We start from the raw sequence: 9,739 nt of genomic DNA, 5'->3' as shown, positions 1-9,739 counted from the left end.
CCTTGTAAGAATCCTTGTTTCAAGTAGAGTTCTGGACCATTACACTACTGAGGGACAGGGGAAAGTGAAGAAAAAAACAGAAAAAAGAAGCTCAGAGCAGAGGAAAATGAAGATGAAAGTATTCATTCTCTTCCTGGATTTTAATAAGACAACAATGTAAAGTGTGAGAAGTCTTTTTGTCTGCCTGCCTCAAACATCCCACCCTAATACTTCTTTCTAGTAGGATCTTCCCTGGAAGAGGAGGAGGGGAAAACAATTCTTATGGCTTTACTAAAAGTATAAGTTTTGTTAATCGTTTAATAAATCCACTGCCCAGGTCTCTGCTTGGCCATTGGTGGAAAAAACACAGGGACTTCTCTCTTTTTTTTTTTTTTTTTTTTTTTAATTTTTATTTAATAGCCTTTTATTTACAGGATATATGCATGGATAACTTTACAGCATTAACAATTGCCAAACCTCTTGTTCCAATTTTTCACCTCTTACCCCCCCCCCCCCTCCCCCAGATGACAGGATGACCAGTAGATGTTAAATACATTAAAATATAAATTAGATACACAATAAGTATACATGACCAAAACGTTATTTTGCTGTACAAAAAGAATCAGACTCTGAAATATTGTACAATTAGCTTGTGAAGGAAATCAAAAATGCATGTGTGCATAAATATAGGGATTGGGAATTCAATGTAATGGTTTTTAGTCATCTCCCAGAGTTCTTTTTCTGGGCATAGCTGGTTCAGTTCATTACTGTTCCATTGGAAATGATTTGGTTGATCTCGTTGCTGAGGATGGCCTGAACACAGGGACTTCTCCACTGAGCTTAGAATTGCGTCAGTTGAACTGCTGAATGTAGGGCCTCACATCCAGAGCCTCAAAATTTAGTGTGCTTCTTTCAGTGCCCCATGTTTAGGCTCCAAACTGTAATGTCCAGACTAGTTTTCTGGAGGATCTTGGGACCAGCCCAAGTCTTTGTTCTTAGTGCAGGAGACAGGAGAGCCACCAGAAGGATGGTCAAAGATAGAATGTCTCATTTCTAGGTCTTCTCAGCCCTTATATACCTTAGTACAATTACATTATTACCACATACTGAATATGTGTGAACTAGAGAACCATTACATCACCATACTCAATATTAAATATATGTGAACTAGAGAACCATCATCTTATCAGTTCCACTAAATTAACAGCTTGTTTCAAGTATATTTCTCCAGAGTTCTGGCCCTTTGGGCATGGACATTTTAGTCAATTTTCTAACCTTAGAGTTGTGTTAATTTACATTCTTCACTTGCATTAACAATTTGGAACATGCTTTAATAAAATAAAAGTTAATTTTTTATAATTCTTTTGACAACTTTTAAAATATACTTTGACCACTTGTCAAAGGATGACTTGATTTTCTAGTTTTTAAAAAATAATTTGTTAACCTAAACTTGACAAATCCAAACAAATATAAACATTTCTATCAACCAGCTACAACAAAAAGTCTACGAAACTTCAAATCTCTATTATGTACAGCTTTGAAAAAAAATTTTTTTTAACTATATAATCGATGAGGTACAACACATCATGAAAGTAGTATAAACTGTCCCCCTGATCTTTGGGGGGGGAAGGAAGGGTTGGAAAGATCCTGAATAGAAACCCTCCTGTTCATAGGGAAAATTTCCAGATAGTAATCTTCTATTCAATTGGAGATCTTGGTCTGGGACATAATCATCACCCTCTATTGAAAGGTCCCCAGTTCCGAGCCAAAAAAAAAAAAAAAACTAATGTAATCAAAGGCTATGCGCCCAAACCTTTGCAGATAATCCTAATAGGATTTTGCCTGCTGATAAAGATATTTTCTTCTCAGCGTAATAAAACCCATTTTTGCCACAAACCTCATTCATTCGGGTTTGCAATGCCTACAACTGGTCAAGGGATCTCTCAACCCTCATTTCTCATACCTCAACATTTTGTGGCCTGGTACAGGGATCCCCGAAATTTGGCCAAGGTAAGCCTTCTCTTGCTGTTGTCTATTCTGTAGCTGGGACACCCAAATACCTGGGAAGGATTGGGCTGTCGGGAGCTCCATGCTCTAGCAGAATTCTTTGGCTTGCAGATGCCTATAATGGAAATCCCTATGTATTTGACAAGAGTCCCCTTAATCAGGGAACTTTTTTCATCTTCCTCCCTCTCCAGGGATGCCTGGGAGGACAGGGTACTATAGAATCCAGGAAAATTTAAGACTTGTGGCAAAATGGGACAATCTGCCTATGCCTCTATTCCTAAGGATTCCCCTTAAGGCAGTTTCTTAAACAGAGACAAATTCAATTTAAGAGATCTCAAAACTAAAAAGCTTAAATTAAAACAGCACTGAAAGATGCTGCTTAAATTTGCTGGAGGGAAATCAAAATTAGATACTAATCTTTTAAATAACTCTCTCCTTTCCACTCCTCTAGGGACACAAGATTCCTCTGAATCTCTTTCAAAACTATCTCCTTACCAAAGACAGGACCTTATGTCCAACAATATTTTTTTAACTCTGTTCCCCTCATCTCCAGATCCTGAGACTTCCCAGTCCTCACTCCTCAATCCCTCTGATACAAGGAGTGGACCCCCTTTTTCTTCTCCTCAACATACTGATTCCAACTTCTGCCCCTTGAGAGAAGCAGCAGACTCTCAGACTCAGAACAGAGGTGCCTCTTTCAATGTCAAATCTCTCCCAGGCTAAGGAAAAACCTGGCCATTACTCTGACAACCCCATCTAATTTATTAAGGGATCTAAGGTCAATGCCCTCCAATTTGATCTTTCTTGGGGAGATGTTAATATTAAACAATCACCCCAGGTATACAGAGGAAGCTGCAGAAGCCAGCTTTGGGCCCCCAGACTTCTCCCACTCAGAAACAGCTTTTACAATCTTTAATGATAGGGAGCAATTGTAGCAGAGGAAAAAGACCACAGAGTTAGAGTGAGAAATAGAGAACAGTCCCATATTTTGGCTACAGACATTTCCGGGAAATATAACGGTTTGTGCTTTAGGTGTCATGACAGGGCCATTGGGACAAAACTGTCCTCAGAAATTCCCCAGTCCTTGCCCTGAGTGCAACTGAAGGGGGAGTGAAACTTTAAAATTATTACCTTGAAACTGTTTCTCAGGCACTCCTGGGAAAGCATATCTCCCCAAATAAGTTAAGTGTCATTATTCAATTACAAATCTTGGTCAAAAGGCACCCCATTGATCTTCTGAGGATGCCAGACCCTTTTAAATTCCAATTGGAGATCTGGGCTGGACATTGATAAGCATCTAGGCCTAGGGATTTTGGCTTTCTTTTCAATCTGAAATCTGAGCCCCAAGATTCCTTTTTAAAAGGCAATTTCTGAACTCATTCTTTGTAGAAAGTCCAAAGCAGCTTGCTCTGCCTCTTTGGCATAGTGCCTAAGACCCTGCCCGCTGAGAAGGCATTCTCTTCTCAGTACCAACCTCCATTTCCCTAATAGGACTTTGCCACAAAAGAAGTCAGTTTCTTAGCAAAACTGGCTTCCTATCCAACAATAAACTTCTATTTTTGCCAATTCACATTTCAGGTTTCGTGAATTCTTTCACATTGAACCTCTATGCCAAACAAAAGGGGATTTTAACAACTCTCTGCCACTAACCTCATCACAACCAGGATGGGCACTAGATGAGAGATTGCCTACAGGGGACAAGCTGCCCTCCAAGGCCCTATCCTCCAGCAGGAGTTTGAGGCTTGGCCAAGCTCCCCCTCACTCCACCACTATAGCCCAAAACCAGGAAGTGGTAGGTAAGACCATTGAATTTCTTTTTGATACAGGGGCTTCTCTCTCTCTTTTGCTCTGGCACTCTAGTCTCACTCATCTCTTCCCCAAACTTAAAAGAATTGTTTTGAGATTTTCCCTCTGGCTTTGGTGACCTGTTATTTAAACACTCATTTCTTATTATTCCCTCCTATCCTGCTCCCTTATTGGGGATGTGATTTAATAGTGAAATTGGGGACCCAATTTTCTCTTCTCAGATCTCCAGATGGTCTTAATGAGATTTGGCCCCCCTCTTTCCTGTCAGGGAGCCAAATGAAATAGGTTCTACTCCCCTCAATTCTCAGAGAGCCACATGAAGAGGTTCAGGGTTCTGTCCCCAAATGATGAGGTTTGGGCAGGGAGTTGTGGGAACCCCTTTGGTTGGCACAGAGGTCCTTTGTAAAGGAATTTACAAACCCCCAAAAGCTAGTCTGGCAAAAAGAAGTTTATTATTGGCATTGGGAAGTCAGCCTTTACTATACATGAATAGGAAGACTGAATTCTTTGGTGGCAAGTCCTTCCTTGGTGGACTGCTCTGCAGTCCCACCCCAGAAACTTTTCTAGATGCAGTCATAAAAACCCTTCATTTTACCCTAAAAGCCAAACTGACTTCTGCCCCTGCCTTGACTCTATCTGATTTAGATATTAGTTTAGTATGAAAGGACAAGAGAAATAGGGCCAACGTCCCCAATAAACCCTAGAACTAACACATGAATCAATCTAAATATACTAACTCAATTTATACTTCTCCCCAAGAACTGGGCTGTTAAGATGGCAGAGTTGGTAATTGCATAAAGTTTAAGCCTTTACTCCCAGAGGTTCAAGCCCTCTTCTTAACAAAAGTTCACAATAAATCTTCTACTCTATATCGTCCCCATCCTCCTGACACCTACAATTGCCCTTTCACTCTGTATGTAGACAGGCCCTGGGGGTTCTTGGATCTGATGCCAGACAGGTTGTCTATTTCTCAAAGGAACTGGACTCAGTTCCTAGAATGGCTCTAGTGCCTAAGAGCAATGGTTGCTACAGCCCTTTTATTTGAAGAAACCTCAAAATTTACCTTAGGACACCAGAGCATTTTAGAAGCTAAACCATCAATGGCTTCCTAGTGGGAGACTTATCCTCAATAGCATGCTGGAAGCTAAGCCACTGCCCTCTGGGACTTCTCCTCAGAAAGCTGAACTCATTGACCTAACCAGAGCTTTGGAACTGGGGAAGGGAATGAAAGTGACCTCAGAGCATAAAACAACCTCCGAATGAATATAACCTGGATTAACCAATCTAAGTGTAACAATACCAGTAATTGACCCATCCCTTGATCAATGGAACAAGTTACCCCAGGGATAACAGCGCAATCCTATTTGAGAGCCCATATCGAAAATTAGGGTTTGCGACCTATACTGACTCCAAATATATCTTTACTAATTGAGTAGAAGCTTTTCCCTGCAGGACTGAGAAGGCTCAGGAGATATCAAGATGCTTGCTAAAAGAGATCATACCTGGCCTAAACCTGCCTAGCTCCTGGCAGAGCAACAATGGTACAGATTTTACTTCTCAGATATTTCAGAATATTCCTGTGAACACTCTGGAGAAAGAAGGGTGAAATTGTCTGTGTCCTTCTTTCTCTCCTCTATTTTGATACTGAAAACTCTTAGCAGGCCAGGAAAATAGCAAAGCTTTGAGAGACAGAACAGCTTTTTAATCTTCTATTGACTAAAGTTAAGGAATATATATTGATTTTATGACCCAAGGCTAGAGAGCAATCTCCAGATGAATTAAAGGTGGTAAACTAAGAAGTAGTCTTCAAATGAATTAAAGGTGCAGGGTGGTGGGGTAAGGAGTAAATCTCCTGCTGAATTAAGGGTGATAATTATCCTAGGAGTTTCCTGAGGCTAGAAACTAAGAAGTAGTCAGAACCAGGAGAGTTTTCTGAAACAGACTTCAAGCCAGAAGATTCAGGGTTTCCTGACCCAGGACTCTCCTAACATCAGGGGACCAAAGCATCCTATTACTTCACTTTGTTGGGGCTCTAGCTAGAGAGAGAGACCAATCTCATCTTGTTTTTCACCCTTGCAACTCAACCCTCCAATCCTAAACTCCTTTAAAATTCCTGCCCTGGAGCCATAATTTTCTGACTAGTGACTGAGTGAGATTCAGATATAAACCAGAACTATGTTGCAAATCCCATTCAGCTACTTACCTCTAGTGTCTTCTTTATATGCCCTTCCCTGTCCATTTCACCTATTGTCCTAGAAACTATAGTCTAATTAATAATATCTTTATTTCTGGAAGGGCAGTTAGGTGGAGCAGTGGATAGAATGCTGGGCTGCAATCATTAAGGCTTGTCATCTTGAGTTAAAATCTGGGCTCCTACACTCTGACAGTTACCAACTGTGTGACCCTGAACAAGTCACTTGATCCTGTTTGCTTCGTCTTCAGAAGGAAGTAGCAAACTACCATGGCATCTTTACCAAGAAAATCTCAAATGGAGTCACAGGGAGTTGGACTTGATTGAAAAACTGTTTCTGGAAAAATCAAATCAGTCTTCATCCCTGTTTCTACCCATCATTCCAAAGAGTTATCAAATCAAAATAGGCTAGATCTATTTCCTTAGATGATATTTGACATTATTGATGAGGTCCTGGGTAATTAAGTGAGGTTGGTAGAGAAAGCCTAAAGTACTGATAAGATTGTAATACTCTATGAGGAAAGCAGGGAAGGACACTGATAGGGATCAGCTCTGTCTTACACTCCCAATCCCATGGAGGTTTATTGTAACCAATCAGAAAGCCACGTTATGATGGCAAGCCCCTCACCACGAATTAAATTTCCTCTATAAATCTGTCCATGGTCTATGACATCTTTGTTGAACCCCTTTTAGGTTAGCCTGCAATGGTGTTCTGTGAATCTTCCCTTTTATCCTCTCCTCCACACCTCATAGTGTCTTTCTCCTTGTTATAACTAACTCTTTTTAGGTTGCGAAACTGTTCTATAAATCTAATCTGCCAATTAATGGCATACTCTCATTTCATGGTATATTCCTTTTCTTCTGGTTAATTGTGAGATCCACTGTAGGGGGGAGGAAAGAACTGGTCTTTTCCCCTGTTAATTGTTAAAACTCCTTTCCTTGCTAACCATATGCTCTCCCAAATCTATTTCATATTCACCACTCCTGGTGCTTATTTTACCTCTTCATTTTGTCCATAACCTCATAACTAAATGTACCTTTTGGCAAACAGAAAGCCATTGTGAATTCTTCACATGTGAATTGCTACCAAGCTCCATCATTTGATGCTAAACCTCATCATCTGGTGATGACCTCATTAATTATGATTCTATTTGACTAGATTTGTGTGACTTTTATGACCCAATGTATGACATTATTGTATGACCAAAAATTATTCTCTCTGATATAATTGGAAAATACATAATATTTGTTAGAAGTTATTTTTCTGAACTCTGAATATATGCTTAAATATAATAAAATCTAAGTTTTAACCTCTGGAATCTCTATACTGTGATAGTGATGAGGTCTAGATTTCGGGTTCCCACTCAGGGAACCAAATGATGAGGTTAGTGTTCCTGGTGGTCAGGGAGTTAAATGATGAGGTTAGCAGCAGATTCGGGGATCAGGGAACCAAATGAAGAGGTTTGGCTCCCTTAAATCCCCCTAGGATTTGGCGCAGGGTAGGGAGTTGGGGGAACTCCCTTCTGGCGGCTCAGAGGTCCTTCGTAAAGGAATTTACAAACCCAAAAAGTTAGACTAAAAAGAAGTTTATTATTGATATTGGGAAGTCATCCTTTGCTATGCAGGAATAGAAAGACTGAATTCCTTAGTGGCAAGGTCCTGACAGAGGGATATAAAGTTTCTAGCAAGTCTGATTCTTTTTGTACAGCAAAATAACGTTTTGGTCATGTATACTTATTGTGTATCTAATTTATATTTTAATGTATTTAACATCTACTGGTCATCCTGTCATCTGGGGGAGGGGGTGGGGGGTAAGAGGTAAAAAATTGGAACAAGAGGTTTGGCAATTGTTAATGCTGTAAAGTTACCCATGCATATATCCTGTAGATAAAAGGCTATTAAATAAAATAAATAAATAAATAAATAAAGTTTCAAGCCGAGAAATCCCAACATATATTAAGTCTTGTTGGGGAAAAAGCGAGGGAGATAGAGGGAGTAATGCTGAAAGAGAATATCATTTCAGCGGGCAGAGGTTGCTGCTATGCCAGGAAGAGATTCCTCGGCATGTTAGGTCCTCTGCAAGGACTGAGCCCCAAGTTGGCTCATTTTATACTTGAGGCCTTGGCTACAAGCTGGGGGTTGCTCTTGATGGGGGCTGGATGCGGCTTGAGATGGAATTAGAACAGAGAATCTTAGAATTGAATGTCTCTAGGCTGATCTTTAATTCAAAGGGAAGCTTAATCAGTAATGAGTATTATTAATGGGGGTAGTGCCTCAGGATAACAGAATGAAGCTGTTTATCCTGTTTCCCTGGGGCGGAGTCTTTTACAGGACAGGGTTCAAGGGGAATCTCTCCTTCAAGGAGCTTCCCAAGTGCTTCTCTCATGGCTCACCCAGAATTCAGAGAGAGAGAAGGAGTTTCGGGGCTCCCCTGGCCAATAGTTTTATTGGAAAGTGGCTACCTAACACATGAACTTGGTGGTAATATTTTCCTTGTAAAGCTAGCAAGCAAAGAACTCTTTCATTATCTTTACTGAGGCAGTCCTGTGGAGATTTTCAAATTGTCTTTGGAAAAGAATAATTGTTGTTTTATTGTTCTTTGGACATATAGCGAGACAATCCTCAAAAAGGTTAAAACACAGTCAAAAAATTTGGAGTAACTTAAGATGCGATACCGAAATTAGCCACCAGGTGGCTAATCTAATAGAGCTATTATCTCCTTCTCTGGGCCTATCAGAACTTTCTACAGTTCAGCAGACTTCAATATCCCTTCTGGCCACTAGAGGGCACTCCGAGCAAGAGCTGTTTATTTGAAAGCCCTATCATATGCTTTTTTAAAAAAATTTTATTTTAATAGCTTTTTATTTACAAATTATATGCATGGGTAACTTTACAGCATTGTCAATTGCCAAACCTTTTGTTCCAATTTTTCCCCTCCTTCTCCCCACCCCCTCCCCTAGATGGCAGGATGACCAATACATATCGTATGCTTTTAAGTCTTTGATTTTTCAGAAAATAGTGTCTACTCTTTGCATATTACAACTAGAGTTCTAAAAATAGTATTTTTATAATTATCTTTAATTATCTTAGTTTTGCCCCCACTCTTTTGCATAATTTTTTCTGTTTCTCTTCCTTTGGTACTGAAATGATTTTAAAAAACCAACATATATGAGTGAGATTGGATGTATCTTCTACCTCCAAATGAAACATTACTATTTCTTGCTTTCCTTCCTCTTCTTTTGTACTAAGAAATTCTTAAAGTAGTATAGAATACGGCAAGGGGAGAGGGATAGAAAAGAATTTAGGGAAGCAATGAATCTCTAAGAATCACTCAGGCTAAAGGATGAGGTGCTAATTAATCATTGATCTTAATGTCTTCTCCCCTTGTGGCACATTAGACTCATAGACGTCCCTTCCTTCTGTCAAACTTATACTATGTTAATTCAGTAAATTGCCATCAATTCCCTTTGATGTCATTTTTCTCATAAATAATGCACAATCTATAGGCATATCTATAGAGAATAGTTTATCCCTAAACACTTGGGTGATTAAAAGTGGGCAGCAACAAATGTTTGTGGCAGCCCTCTTTGTAGTGGCCAGAAACTGGAAACTGAGTGGATGCCCATCAGTTGGAGAATGGCTGAATAAATTGTGGTATATGAATATTATGGAATATTATTGTTCTGTAAGAAATGACCAACAGGATGATTTCAGAAAGGTCTGGAGAGACTTACACAAACTGATGCTGAGTGAAAT

This window comes from Sarcophilus harrisii, chromosome 2 (genome assembly GCF_902635505.1).
Source record: "Sarcophilus harrisii chromosome 2, mSarHar1.11, whole genome shotgun sequence".
NCBI lineage: Eukaryota > Metazoa > Chordata > Mammalia > Dasyuromorphia > Dasyuridae > Sarcophilus > Sarcophilus harrisii.
This window is presented reverse-complemented; position numbering follows the sequence as displayed.